This window comes from Pseudonaja textilis, chromosome 5, assembly GCF_049901715.1.
Source record: "Pseudonaja textilis isolate UNSWEBS1 chromosome 5, rPseTex1.2, whole genome shotgun sequence".
NCBI lineage: Eukaryota > Metazoa > Chordata > Lepidosauria > Squamata > Elapidae > Pseudonaja > Pseudonaja textilis.
The window spans coordinates 3,607,119-3,623,256 of record NC_141994.1 but is presented as its reverse complement, the minus strand read 5'-3'; the positions used below and the strand labels follow the sequence as shown (position 1 = coordinate 3,623,256).

The following is a 16,138-nucleotide window of genomic DNA, read 5'->3' as shown; positions in this document are numbered from 1 at the left end:
GGTTTTGAAACTTCTGTCAGTTGATATTTATCAGTAATTAGACTTCTGTTCTTGGCAGCCTTTTACGGCCTTTGAAACCTTGCTTTTATCTCAGACAATTAGGTTTAAAGGACTCTTGGCTGGGAATGCAAAGAATTCCCAGTGCCACATTAAAAAAGGTTTGCTTTTATACACAGTTTTGTGTTTGTTAATTTGAACAAGACTTGGGTCAGAAGAGAAAGTTCTTAGCAAGATAGTCAAAGACAGACTGGAAAATTCAGCCTAGCACTCCATTGGGGACATTATAAAATACGAGGAAGACCGATGCATTTTGTACTCATCCAAGCATAAAATGTGTTATTTATTCCAGAAATTTGAAAAAGGGCACTGAGTTTTATATTTGTCCATCACTCTCACAAATTCCAAAATCTCTCTCCAGCTTTTACTTATTTAGAATAACAACTTCCAAATAATTGATTTCTCTGTGATCCCTCCTCCTCCTCCTCCTCAATGAAGATTTATGTGATGAGCTACGATGCATGAAAATACTGTACTGACAAAGTCAATATGGTCAACACTGCATCACCAGTATTATCAGTGCTGGGATTCAATTTTTTTTACTACCGGTTCTGTGGGCGTGGCTTATTTCGTGGGTGTGCCTTGGTGGTCATGTGACTGGGTGGTCATGGCTTGGTCACATGACCAGATGGGCGTGGCTTTGTGGTCACATGACCGGATGGGCATAGCTTGTGACCATGTGACTGGCAAAACAAATACAAGTGGTCCTCACTTAATGGCCGTTTGCTTAGCAACTGTTCTAATTTATGACTGATCTCCCCAGAGCTACTTGACCTGTTTTTGGAGTTTTGACATACATACACACACACACACACACACACACACACACACACTTCTAACCCTGCTATTCTATTCTCCTGCTGGAGGAGGGGGTTGGACTAGCCGAGATCCCTTGCAGGCCAGCCTTAGATTGCTGTGCTGCTTCAAAGTCTTCTGAAGCCAGAGTTTGTGTCCTTCCTTCCTCTCCTTTTTTATGTGTCTCCCTCCCTCCTTCCTTCCATGTATTTATCTATCCATCCATATATCTCATTCACTTACTCCTCCCTCTTTCTTCTTTTTCTTTCTTTGCCCCTTTCTTCCATATCACCCTTTCGTTGTCTATCCCTTTTCCTTTCACTTCCTTTCTCTTTTTTCTTTCTTTCTCTTTTTTCTTTCTTTTCTTTCTTGTCTCTCTCCCTTTTTCATTCCCTCTTTTTCTCTCTTTCTCTCTCTTTTTCTCTCTCTTTCCCCTTCTCTCTCTCCTCCCCCTCTATGTGTCTCTCTCTCTATGGCTCTCTCTCTCCCTCATATCTCTGTCTCTCTGCCCCTCTCCCTATCTTCCCCTCTCTCTCACTCACTCTCTCTCTCTCTCTCTCTGTGTATGTGTGCATGTGTGTGTGTCTGTCTCTCTCTCTCTCTCTCTCTCTCAAAATCACGGCTGGGCCAAGTGCTCTTCGCTACTTTAATTTCTTCTTTTTGGAATCTAGACTGGCTGAACAAGAATCGCCAACCGCGCTGGAAGCATCCCTTCGGACAACCCTTCTTTTCCTCCTCCTCCTCATGTGTGCACGCCACCCTCCTGGACCCACCACGGCTGCCAGTCACGAGAGGAGGGGGAGGGGGAGAAGGGTCGCCCGAAGGGACACTTCTGGCACGGCTGGTGATCCTTGTTCAACCAGTCTTTTTGAGCGATCCTTCTCCTCCTCCTCTCACGATTGGTGGTGCCTGGGAGGGTGGTGTGCACACATGAGGAGGAGAAGGGTCGCCCGAAGGGATTCTTCCAGCATGGCTGGTGATCCATGTTCCCTTCGGGAGACCCTTCTCCTCCACTCATGACCAGCAGCTGTGGTGGGTCTGGGAGGGTGGAGTGCACACATGAGAAGGGTAACCTGAAGGGATGTTTCCAGCGTGGCTGGTAATTCTTGTTCAGCCAGTCCCTTCGGGTGACCCTTCTTCACTCGTGACCGGCGGCTGTGGCAGGTGCAGGAGGGTGGCGTGCACATGCGGGAAGAGTCAACAAAAGGCACACTTCCAGCACGGCTGGCGATCCTTGTTCAGCCAATCCCTTTGGGTGACTCTTCTCCTCCTTCTATTGCAACCAGCAGCCATGGCGGGTCCGGAAGGGTGGCATGCACACACGATGAGAAGAGTCGCCCAAAGGGACACTTCCAGCACAGTTGGCGATCCTTGTTCAACCTTTGGGCAACCCTTCTCCACTCACAACTGGCGGCCATGGTGGGTCCAGGAGGGTGGCATGCTCACACGAGAAGAGTTGCCCGAAGGGACGCTTCCAGCATGGCTGGCGATCCTTTTTCATCCAGTTCTTTTGGGCGACCCTTCTCCTTTTGCAACCAGTGGTCATAGTGCCTCCAGGAGGGTGGCGTGCACATATGAGGAGGAGGAGGAGGAAGAGGGTTGCTCGAAGGGACGCTTCCAGCACAGCTGGCGATCCTTGTTCAGCCAGTCCCTTTGGGCAACTCTTCTCCTCTCGCGACCGGTGGCCATGGCGCATCCGGGAGGGTGGCGTGCACACCTGAGGAGAAGGGTCACCCAAAGGGATGCTTCCAGCACGGCTGGCGATACTTGTTCAGCCAGTTTGGATTCCAAAAAGAAATGAAAGTTGCGAAGAGCACCTAGGAAAGCCCAGCTGCAGGTTTGAGGGAGACACACACACATACACAGAGAGAGAGAGAGAGAGAGTGGGGGAGAGAGAGGAAAATAGGGACCCAGCTGCTTCACTATCCCCTGCCGTCGCCCTTACCTTCTCAGTCCAGGTGAGAAATGGGAGGGTGAGGGGCAGGACCAGCCACTTCAGGCAAGGTGAAGACACGTCAACCAAGCACAGGCAAGTAGAAGCCTGGGAATGGCGGCTCCCAGCTCAGCCGGCCCAAGGGCCTGCTGCAGGCATATCATGACAAGCGGGGTGAGAAACCCTGGGACATCCGCTCACCCACCTGCTGGCTGGCAGGGCCAGGTCGGACTTTGCATCCGCTGGGAGAAGGAAGAAAACATACTCCGGGAGGTTGGGCAGGCAGGTGGATGTCCTGGGGTTGCTGCACATGCACACTGCATATGTAGTGGCTGCACATGCAGTGTGCATGTACAACAGCCCGGGGACATCTGCCCGAGCTGCGCAATGGCCATCATGTGGTAGGGACAGCTAGGAGAGTGACCGGGATAAGTGGATGACCGGGTGACCGGTTCAGGGGCATGGTCAGCCAGAGGTCACCACCGGTTCGACAACCCACACCAAATCACCGCTATCGGTTCATCCGAGCTGGTGCGAATCAGTTGAATACCACCTCTGAATATTATCCTATGCTTATCCTGAAAAAAAATTAAGTTGAATTGGGAAGAACAAGGGAAAGAATACAAGGTTAAATTTGTATTCACTTTTGAGAAAATGACCTGCTGTCTGAATTAGCAAATCTCTCTGCCTCTGGATTCAAGCTCGAAGAAAAAATCTGTACCTCTGAATACCTGAAAATCTGTTCCATGTATCTGAATATTCATAATATGAGATACTCAAACTTCTAATAATTGTTCATAGTCCTGATGGGTTATCAATATATTTGATGTAGTAACTAAAGATGATTTTTAATAAGCAAATAATTGTGGCAATGTACACAACTACTGTAACATTGTTACCCAAAACCTGAATATCCTCTCCCTAAAATCTTGAACAGATGAACATAACACCAGTTCTACACCAAGAACTTAAAAAGAATCAAGAACCCCAAGTAACACAAACTCTGAATATGATTCAATGATGAAACCCAGAAACCAGATGGATTTTACTGGGTTTTTTTTAATGACGACTGACAAACCCAACCAAAGCAAGCACATTTAAGACCTTCAGATGTCTGAATGAAAAATGTTATTAAGTACATCATTTCGTTACTGGTGAAGGCAAAACCAGCTCTACCTAATTTCTATGCAAACCCACATAGTTACAATATGGATTTTCCCCTCCCCCTATTAGTGCAAGTTGCGTTATACTATTGAGTCTCATAATTTTGTTATGAGAAATGTCTCTGGTCTTGGCAAACACCTGCTGACATATCCTTGGTTCTCATGGCTCTTCTTGTTGAAGTCTGGAGCCTGCATTCTATTTTACCCTTCCCTACTCCCTAGTTCAGTGTTGGTGAACTTTTTTGGCACCGACTGCCGAAACAGGAGTGTATGTTCATGAGCACCAGAAACCGGAAGAGCAGCTCCCCAGTGCACATACACGGTGGCCACCTAATCTTCCAGTTTCTGGTATGCATGCATGTGTGAAGACCAGCTGGCTGGCATGCATGCATGCACTGGAAATCAGAACCTCAGGTTCCCAGTGTGCACATGCACACTGGGGAGCTGCTCTTCCAGTTTCTGGAGCTCCCATGCATGCAAAGACCGGCTGGCCAGTGCGCATGCACGTGACAGAACCGGGAAGAGCAATGGGCAACAGCTGGTGTGCCCAGAGAGATGGCTCTGCATGCTACTTCCGGCACGCGTGCCATAGGTTCGTCATCATGGCCCTAATTCTTTGCAAGTTGAGAAGCGACAATGGTTGCAACAGCATAAGTGCACTTCAAGCTTAACAACAGGCAAAAATGTAGTTGTACTTCTTAATAATTTCTTAACAGCAATTCATAGCAATTAACACGAATGGCAGGTTCGTCCATTCTTTTTTTTTTCACTTTTTAAAATTATCCTGTATTTATCTTTTACAGCTCTGACAAAGCTTTGGCATATCATACGGGTTCAGTGTTGAAAGATTTCAACAGGATATCTCTATATAAAATAAAAGAGGTAAAGATTTAGAACAACTTACATATTGGAGAAGAAAGTTGTTTGGCAATGCAGATGAGCATTTGAAGAACCAGTTGCAAGTAAGCAACATGTTTTCTTTTTTTGGTCGCATCTATGATTTTCTAAAGAGAAGAACAAGCCACTTAACCTGGAGCCCAGTCAAACAGCATTAAACAATAGACTCAATGCAGCCTGTCCAAAAGTGGCATTTCTCAAAATAAACAAAACAAAACAAAAATCCGGTGTGTGATCTCTTATGAAATTGGACTGATGAGACCATAGTGGTTTGATTCAGAATATAGAGTCAGCTTTGCGGAAAGGTTTTAGAAGATGTAATGGCTCTTGAAGAATGTATATGGGTTTTTTTTTTTAACATCAAGTCAAATGAAGCCAGTTTCTAGCAGAGCATAGAAAACATACTGTACAATGCTGATGAAAACCATAATTAAAATTCTGAGTACAACTCTAGATCTTTTTTTGCCACCATTATTAAAGATGAAAAACTGTGAGAGAACATTTTTTTATTCATACACGTGGCAAAGACATGCCATTATAAAAATAGGGTAAGCCATTTTTGTTCACAAATGACAAGTTAGAGTAGTAAGATTTAAATATGGCAAAGCCATAGGCTGATACTACCTTTAGCAGAAAAGTTATAAACGTATTAGCTTCTACTACAACAGATAAAAAGTGGGATATGCAGTTCATTAACTCATTTTATAGAGGAACCGACTAAACAAGTGTATTCCTGAAAATGGGGCTTGGTAAATTTACCTGAGAACACCCTTTCTATCTATGCTGCTAGAGAGCCCAGGATGGGTTAGACTCCTCCTGATGACATCATCAAGCTGGGTCTGTCTTATATAAAAGGAGCAGCCTGTGGGAGTCTCCCCAGCTTTGGCGAAGGTACTTCACAGACTTTAGTGAGTGTCTCTGAAAGCCGAACAGAATCTTGAACAATAACATATCTTACCATAGTATGGACGAAACAAGGGAGCGGCTGGGCTCTCTAGCAGCATAGATAGAAAGGGTGTTCTCAGGTAAATTTACCAACACCCATTCTCCTCCATGCTGCTGCGAGACCCCAGGATGGGACATACCAAAGCCTGCATGTCCTCAGGAGGGTCCTCATCCGGTTACCCACTCTGAAGTTGGAACCACTCGCTGAAGCACCCGTCTGCCGAAGGCTGCACTCATTGAGGCATAGGAGTCCAGGCGGTGCCCCAGGCAGCTGAAGTTGCAGCACTTCTAGTGGAGTTAGGCCCTGGGGCACCGGAAGGGCTCCGGCTTTGTAGGTCTGTGCGATGCACGCCCTGATCCACCTACTTAAGGTGGGAGGTGAAGCCTTGTTTCCCCAGTGGAAAGGGGAAAAGGAAACAAACATAGCCTCTGTCTTTCTAAACATCAAAGTGCATTTGTGGTAAATTCTAAGTGCCCTTCCAACATCTAGGGTGTGCCACTAGCGCTCTAGGTCGAGTTGCAGAAGGAGACAGAAATCAGGTAACACTATGTCCTGAGATCTGTGGAACAAGGTATTAATCTTAGGTACAAAGGTAGGGTCTAGACGGAGAACAGCTCTGTTGTCGTGAAAGGTGCAGAGGTCCTGCCTTATTGAGAGAGCAGCCAACTCCGACACTCTAGCTGATGTGATACATACTAAGCAAACCACCTTCGGGGTTAAGAATTGAAGGGACACCTTTCTGAGGGGTTTGAAGGGAGGTTCTGTTGGAGTCTGGAGCACCTTGTGAAGGTCCCAGGATGGAAACATGTGTACAACAGGAAGGTGGAGGTTGGAAGCCCCTTTTAGAAATCTCTGTACTGAAGGGTAGTGAGACAGGAAGGAAATGCGTCCCAAGAGAGGACTGAGGAAAGAGCCGCTACCTGACGATGTAAGATGTTAGGTGCAAGACCCTTCTCTAGGCCATCTTGAAAGAAATGGAGGACCTCGGCTACCTCAGCCAATGTTGGAGTGAGACCTCTTTTTGACACCAATGACAAAAACCCCTCCAGGTGGCATCGTAGATGAGGGTCGTAGATGCCTGGATAGTAAGGATGACACTTTCAGGGAGATTAGCCTCTCTTAACAGTTGCTGCTCAATCGCCACATGGTCAGTTTGAACCACTGGGGATTTGGGTGGAGCAGGGCTCCCTGATGGAGGGAGATCTTGTGATCTAGGATCCTCCAGGGAGTGGCTATTGACAGGTTTGCCAGGTCTGCAAACCAGGATCTCCTGGGCCAATGGGGGCCAGGAGAATCAGCTCTGCCGATTCCTCCAAAATCTTCCGAATGACCACTGGAATGATGAGAAGAGGGGGGAAGGCGTAGAGGAGACCAGTGGGCTCTCTGCTCTGAAGTGCATTGGTCCCCTCTGCTCCCTGACAAGGAAACCTGGTGAAGAACCTTTTTACTTGAGCGTTCTGGGGAGAGGCAAAGAGGTCTACCTCCGGGGTCTAGAACCTGAGGGAGAAATCCCTGAATATGGACTGGGGAAGAGACCATTCTGCATGGTCGACTAGGCTCCTGCTCAGCCAATAGGCTTGGGATTGTTGACTCCCAAGATGTGGTCTGCTGTGATAGACAGCAGGTGTCTCTCCGCCCACCGCCCCAACCGTTTGGCTTCCCTCATAAGGGCCCTGGATCTTGTTCCCCCTTGCCGGTTGATGTGCACCTTTGCGGCCATATTGTCCATCAACACTAGCACATGTGATCTAGCTATCTTGCCCCTAAAGTGTTTCAGTGCTAGATATACAGCTCTGAGTTCCAGCCAGTTTATAGGGCTGGTCCTGTCCATCCGGGGCCAAATCCCTTGAGCTATGTGCCCGTCCATGTGGGCCCCCCAGCCCAGGAGACTGATACTAGTGATGAGCAGTCTGTCTGGTTCCTTGAACAGGAGTCCCTTCCAAAGGGCTAGGGAGAGCCACCACTTGAAGGAGCGATGGGTCAGCGGAGTGAGCTGGACCCTGGCAGACATGTCGCTGGTTCCTGCTTGTTGAAAGGGGAGCAGGAACCATTGTAGAGCTTGGGAGTGTAGCCGTGCCCACGGAACAATGCCAATGCATAAGATCATTTTACCTAATAGTTTAGACAACAGCGACAGGGAGACAGTGTGTTGATATTGAACCTGTCGAATGATCTAGATAAGGCTCTTCCCTTGATCTGGAGACAGAAAACCTTGGTACAGAGTTGTGTTGATGACAGCTCCCAGGTGGAGCAATGTGCTTGTGGGGAAGAGATGGCTCTTCCTGGAGTTGCTGGAAAAGCTGTGGTACTGAAGATAACAAAGTGTGATTTGTAGATCTCGATGGGTGGAGTGGGTGGAGGACGACAGTATCGAAATGTCATCCAAGTAACTTTGGATCCTCACTGGAACAGACCAGAGTGAAGCCACCAATGACGCTAATATCCTTGTGAAGACCCTTGGAGCCGACAAGAGCCAGAAGGGAAGGTCTCAATATTGGTAGTGAGAATTCTGGTAGCAGAAACTGAGAAAAAGGTGATGATGAGGCCAGATGGGAATGTGGAGGAAAGCCTCCGTAAGATCAATGGAAGAAAGGAGATCGCTCTCCCAAATGCTCTCTAGAATAGAATGCAGAGTCTGCATTTTAAAGCACCTGTACGGGATAAACTCATTCAGAAATTTTAGGTTGAGAATGCCTCGCCACCCCGAGGCCTCAGGGACCACGAAAAGCCGAGAATAAAAGCCACATCCCCGCTGGAGTTCAGGGACTGCTTGAATGGCCCTTGTGTCAACCAGGTGTTGAATGGCCGATTCCATAAGGGCCCTTCATGAACTGTCCTAGGAAACAGGGCAGAACACAAAATTTTCTGGGAGTGATGATAGAAATTCTAGTTGTAACCCCGACCTTACTGTATTGAGTACCCAGGCGTCCATCGTTGACTTCTCCCATCTGGAAGTGAAAGAGGCCAAGTGACCTCTGATGGGAAGGGAGAATAGGAGATTATTTAAGTGACAGAAGGAGTGACCCCCTCCCCAACGAAAGGGACATTTCGACGATGAATGTGTCTAGTGCCTTGCCGAATAGCTTGTTGCTTTTGCAGTGAGACAATGTCAGTTTCCACTTGCGACGAGGCTCCACTTGCCAATTTCATAACCATAACACTCTCCTCATTGCCACAGATGAGGCCCCAGCCCTGGAGGAGAACTTGGCAGCATTAAGGGCAGCGTCTTCAGTGAACTCTGCTGCTGCTATAATTTTATTGAGATCTTGATGCGATCTAAAGTCTGATGGGTAGGAGGGACCCTGTGCTCCACAAGGTAAGGTAGTCCACTTTTGGAGATCTGGGCCTGAGAGTAGGCTGGAAAAGTGGCTGTGACCTGTCTGAGGGCCTAAAGATATGTTGGAGCCCTTCTGCTAGGCCCTGTCTGATGGCTATGGAGACTACATCGTGGATGTCGGAGGGTCTGCCACTCGATGGAGGATCTGGGGACCAAAGGCCTGGAGCTGTTGGGGTAAAAGTAGCCTCTGGTCTAGGTCGAGAGCTACTCTGGGCTATAGATGGCAGAGAAGAAGAGAGGTCCCAAGAGGCCTGTATGAAGTTGGGGCCTGATCTGCTCAAGTCTTGAGGCCCGAATTGGTCCTCAAGCTTCTCTGAGGACCAGGATTGGAGGTGGCTAAGAGGGGATGGAGTTTCCCCCACCTTCTGGAAGTACCTGCCTGAACCACCAGAGGATTGGCTGGCTGGGAAACCTGCTGCAGTTGTCCCCTCATTTGCTCAATAGTCTTATTGAACTGCCTCTCCAAGGCTGCATATCTTCATTTCTTTGCTTTTAGTTTGGCCTGGGGTGTTTTCTTGGGGCCCAAGGCTTTGGCCCTGATCTTAGCCACTACCTGCCTTTGTACAGATGGAGAGTGTTGTTTCCTTCTTTTTCTTTTGGCAGTCTGGAAGCCTTGGGTGTCCAGGCCTGAAAGCTCTGTGTGGATCTTGTCTTGATCCATAGTTGGCATAAGCAAGCACAAGAGGTGCTGGGAGCGACCCTCGCTATGTGTTGCCTATGCAGTAGCCTTAATTAGGGCCCTTTTGAAGACAGGGCAGGCCGTTGGTAGACGAGGACACCTAAAATGGCCACTAGCCATGTGCGTTGGAAGAGGAAACTTTCAAAATGGCCTCTCGCATGAATTACAGGCTATGATGGATGTTCTTTGCTCCCTAGGCTGGAAACAGCCCAAGCAGCGAAATCGGATAGAAATGGAAAGCTGCAGCTATTGCAATCAGCTGTGAGGTGTGGTTATCGCTGATCTGATCTTTACAACCGTGGTAGCTGAATTACCAGAGGGAGAGCTGTAGGGGAGGGCCATGTCATCAGGAGGAGACTAACCCATCCTGGGCTCTCGCAGCAGCATGGAGAAGAAAGCTTCTGTATCTATGTCTCAAAATCCTTATACAGGTTTAAAAGGAACTGTCAATATACTTAGTGATTTCTAATGGAATTGTTAGAAGTGAGCAACTATAGGAGAGCGGAGCTGGCGTCGTGGCGGTAGGATGTGCGATCTTGATTCTCCAAGATCGCCGTCGATATCTTCACTGCTGGATGGTCCTGATGGACCTAAACCATCCCGTAGAGATGGTGAATGACTAGGGCATGTCCTGTTGATCCCAGGGACATCACAAAGTCCCTGGCTGATCCAGGAGAAGTCCTTTTGCCAGTGGCAGAGAGGCAGCCATTCAAGCTGCTGAAGCTGGGACAGCTCCGGAATGGAAGAGATTGAAGGAAAGTGTGTCAGCTTGGTGAGATGAACTTTTATTTATTATTACTTGAAGAGAATATCCTGAAAGATTTAAAGTGAAATTAAAAGTGAAGAGGAAAGAGTTTAAGCGGCAAAATTAAACTAGTGAAAGTGAAAGTTTTTTTCTTTTTCCCTTTTTATTGGAACTTTGAATTTGGTAAAGCTACTAAACTCTATGCTGGACTGGTTTCTTTTAAATTTCCATCCTTGCTTTTATTTTATTTTTATTTTTTTAATAACTTTTTGAAAGTCTATTTTGATTAAGACTCTTCTTTTGGATTTGAGTTGTATTTTTTTTTTCTTAAAAAAAGGAAGGATTGCATTTTCTCTTTTTGTTTCTGGTATTTGATACAAGAGGGGGGAGTGAAAGTGAAGGGGAAAAAAGTAGTGCTGCCATTTGGAGGCTTGGACATGTTGTTTCTTTCTTTCTCGGTTTGTTTATGTACTTGTGCTATACTCTGAGCTTTGCACTGGATACAGGTGCTCATTTGTGAAACTAAATAATTAGAGCTTCGAGTTGAAGTTGAAAGAAAGATTTAAGTGACCTTGAAAATATTGGAACTAGAAATATTGAGTTGGATTTATCAAAGAGCTTTGGCTACTTAGTGGCAGCAGCTGGTTTAACTCTAGATTATTTTCCATCTCCTTTTCTACTCCCCACGCCCCCGTTGGATTTTTATGTTTGGATTTTAACCTTCTATTCCAGAAACTAGAACGTATTTTTTTCCTTTTTTAACTCTTCTTCCCTTTCTCTCTTTTATTAAGAGAAATAATTGGATTAAGGTACATAAGTGCCTAAGATTTTTCTTTTTTTCTTTTTCCCTTTTTCTTTTTTGGAGTGACAATTGCCTGCCTGTACTCCTTTTTTTCTCTTTCTCTTTTTCTCTTTTTTCCTTTTTCTCTTTCCCTCTCTATAAGTAAGCACAAGATGAGCAGAAAGACAACAGCATCAGCTTCCTCAATCCCAATAGCCTCTTCACCATCTGGAGGACAACGGTCAATATAATCTTACAACAGGAGAAAGAGAAGGAAGTGACATTACAGATGATTATGCAAGGAATCCAGAAGATTGAAAAGAGAATAGAGAATATTGAGCAAAGAGCTGAGAATATTGAGCAAAGAACTGAAAAGGCAGATGAGAAAGTAGAGAACATTCAATAGATGATGATGAAATATGAGGACAGAATTAAGAAAACTGAAGAAGATATACAAAGGGATAAGAAAATTGGAGATATTGACACTCGATTGAGTGATATTGAGAAGCGCAGATGTGAACCATTAGGATGTGAAATTGACAGATCGGAATTGTACCTAAGATTTCAAAATGTAGAAGAAGGAAAAGGTGAAATAATGACAAATGACAAAAATTCTGGCAGAAGCGCTAGAGATAACCAAAGAGAAGATGATGGATGGGGTGGATGAAATGTTCCGTGTATATACAAGATACGCAATGAGAAACAGACTACCAAGAGAAGTTCATATCAGATTCACTAAAAAGATTATTAAGACACAGATATTACAAGTGGCAAGAGAGAAAACCTTAAAGTACAAAGATAAAGAAATTGTAGTCCTGAAACAGGTACCAAGAAGAGTAAAAGAGATGAGAAGAGAATATTTATTTTTGATTAAACAGTTACTTAAAAGAGGAGTAAATTACAGGTGGCTGATGGCGGAAGGCCTCTTGTTCACCTGGCAGGAAGAAAGACACAGAATTGATACAGTTGAAAAAGCTGAGCTATTCTACTTAGAATATTTTAGAGGAAAGGAAGAAGAACCCTGGAAAGGTAGAGTCACTAACTGAATTCCAAGAGGAGTATATAGGAGTAATTGAAAAAGAGAAAGAAGGAGCAGTAGGTGGTGTACCCAGAGAACAACGAGAATTAAAACCTACTAGAGCAATAAAACCCCCTCACAAAGCTTAACATGGATGAAAGAAAATTGACAATTAACATAAATGGACTTAATTTGGCTACTAAGAGAAGGAAAGTATTTCATAAATTAGAGAAATTAAAATATGATATAATTTGCTTACAAGAAGTACATATTAAAAAAACAACATGATTATATACTTAAACAAAAAAAAATTAGGGAAATTATTTACATCGCTGGCACAAAGAGGTATGGTTTTATATATTAAAGATACAATTTTGGCAGACTTAATTTATACAGATGACGATGGAAGGATTTTGGTGGAAATAATGGACAATAATGTTAAAACACTTTTAATTGCAAATTATGCCCCAAATGATAATCAAGAATTTTACAGGAAATTACATATGAAAATAATTGAATTGGACTACGTCAATATTTGTATGATGGGAGATCTTAATGGAATAGTTAATGATCGGTTGGATTACAAAATGCAGAAATCAACTAAGAAAATTAGAAAGATATTACCAAACTCCTTCTTTTGAATAACAGAAGAATTCAACTTAAAAGATGCTTGGAGAGAGAGAAATGTGGAGAGAAATACACTTTTTATTCAATACACTTTTTATTCAAACAGACATGCTTCATGGTCTAGAACAGACATGATATGGATGTCAGCAGAACTACTGGCTAATATACGAGATATCGAAATAGAAACAAGCACCTGGGCAGATCATAACCCAACGACAGTTAGTTAGAAAGGGTACAAGAGGAGATTCAGATGGACCTTAAATAATACGATATTAAAAGAAAAAGACTTTAAACAGAAAATAGAGAAAGAACTTGCTTTCTTCTTTAAAAAAAATAGAAAAGAGGATACATCTTTATAGAATCTCTGGGACATGATGAAGGCCTACACAAGAGGCTTGATAATAGACTATACAGGAAAAGAAATATAAAACAGAAAAAGACTTTCAAAATATTAGACGATAATTATAAAAAAATGGAAAAAGATTTACAGAAGTCCCCTCAAAAAAAAGATATTAAAAATAAAATGGATATAATTAAACATAAAATGGGACTAATGAAAAAAGAACTAGCTCAAAAAATTAAAAATACTAAACAGAATTACTCTGAAGATCCAAATAAACCAGGTACATGGCTACCCTACAAACTGAGAAAGGAGAGAAAATCAAGAAGGATTAGCCAATTAATAAATGAGGAAGGACATACATGCTATGGAAATGAGCAAAAAAAAATTATACAAGATTACTATGGGAAATTGTATTTTCAAGAAAATATTCAAGAAGAAAAAGTTAAGCAATATTTACAGAAAGTGAATTTACCTCAGATACCTAAAGATATTGAAACAATGCTAGAAGGGAATACAACAATGATGGAATTAACAGAAGCTTTAAAAAAACAGAATGTTGGAAAAGCACCAGATCCAGATGGCTTACCAGCCGAATTTTACAAGACTTTTCAGGAAATACTGAATCTTCACCTATTAGAAGTTATGAATGAAGTTATGTTAAAGAAAAAAAAATACCCCAAACATGGACTGAAGCATACATTACACTTATACCGAAGAAGGATACAGACCTGCAGCAAGTTAAAAATTCCAGATCTATATCCTTATTAAATTCAGACTATAAAATCTTTACTTCAATCTTGGCAGAAAGACTAAGGAGATACTTAAATAACTTTATTCATATTGATCACAATGGATTTCTGCCAAAGAGACAAATCAAAGACAATGTAAGAGTTATTTTGGATACTCTAGAATTCTACGAGGCAAACCCTGAGCAGCAAATAGCTTTGATGTTTTTAGACGCACAAAAAGCCTTTGACAATGTGAATTGGCAATTTATGTTATTGCAACTAGAACAAATGGGCTTTCGTAAAAAGTTCATTCAAGCCATTGAAACAATATACCATGAACAAACTGCAAAAGTTATGGAAAATGGAGAACTAACAGAGTCCATAGATATAAGAAAAGGGACAAGGCAAGGTTGTCCACTGTCGCCCCTGCTGTTTGTGTTAACATTGGAAGTGTTGAATAGGAATATTAGAGAAGACAAAGAAATAAAAGGAATATCTAACAAACAGTTAGATATGGTGAGATATTGAATGAAAAGGGTGGACTTAAATCTATGCAAGCGTTGGAAGAACAAGGTGTAAAAATGAACTGGTTTTCATATTTGCAAATACAAACCAGATTTGATAAGTTGATTGACTTAAATAAGATTTTGATGGGTACTGATGAAAGAATGTTTAAGAACAAATTGGATAAATGTTGGAAATGTCATCAGATACCTGGTTCATATTACCATATGTGGTGGACATGCTTGGACACAAAGAAATACTGGATTAAAATTTACACATGGTTGGAAAAAATGATAAAACAACATATAGACTTTAAACCAGAGATCTTTTTATTGGGGATAATACCGGAAATATACAACAAAGAATTGAAATATTTGATTGTAAATGTTTTAACAGCAGCTAGAATTGTATTGGCGAAGAATTGGAAAAATGATAAAATACCTATGCAGGAGGAAGTTATTAAGAAAATTATGGACTGTGCTGAAATGAGTAAATTGACATTTGAAATTAGAGAACAAGAAGATAAACCATTTTATATGATATGGGATTTGTTTTATCAATGTTTGGATAAAAAGGCTTGGTAATGTAATAGATAATTTTGTGATAGAAATTTAATAGATTGATATAAAACATAATATAGACATATATAACCATTGGTTGAAAGTATAACAAATTTTAAGATAAAACTTGGAACATCTTGTATAAAATGATGGAATAAATGGTTTAGTCATGGATGATTAATAACTGATAAATATATAAGCACATGTTAGTTTGACAATGTGAAAATTGACATAAATTGTGAGTAAATTACTACAAAAGGATAGCACAAAAGATTTGCAACCAACTGACACACTGTATGTATATAAAATGGAAGATGGTTTTATGTTTTTATGTTTTGTATGTGTATGTTTTTTTTAAAAAAAATTTATAATAAAAGAATAGGATAAAAAAAGAAGCAATTATTGCAAATATCTTAGAAGCTGATGTGTGTTGGGGGGGAAGTGTGACAAACTGAAGAAAAAAATATAATTTGGACATATGCAACAGTACATGTTGTATGTCAATTTTTGAAAATGAAAAACTATTAAATTGAAGCAGAATTACATAAAAGATCTACATAAAAAGTTAATAGGTGTACTTCCAGGAACCATTATGTTCTGTCAGAAAGTAGATTGGGAATAATATAGCTTTGAAGCGATAATCTATCCTGAGTCTGACTCATCTAGCCAGTAGCTATAATCCAGTGGTGGGATTCAATTTTTTTTTTACTACCGGTTCTGTGGGAGTGGCTTGGTGGACTTGGCAGGGGAAGGATACTGTAAAATCTCCAGTCAGACGTGGTATTTGCCGGTTCTCCAAACTACTCAAAATTTCTGCTACTGGTCCTCCAGAACTGGTCAGAACCTGCTGAATACCACCTCTGCTATATTCTGTATGTTCAAAACTATATCCGAATTCTATCAGCAATAAAAGTCTTCAGAAATATTATCAGATATAATTGTTTTGGACTAATAGCCCAAATTTGTAATTTTGATAGCTTGCTTAAAGAAAATATCTACCATTAAGAGTTTACAAATCTGTCATG

General features: G+C 42.5%; 1 protein-coding gene across 5 annotated transcripts in view; it reads right to left on the bottom strand.

Moving 5' to 3' along the window:
* FOXP2 (forkhead box P2) overlaps positions 1-16,138 on the bottom strand; it is a 503,349-nt gene that overhangs the window by 202,387 nt on the left and 284,824 nt on the right. The window lies entirely within an intron of this gene.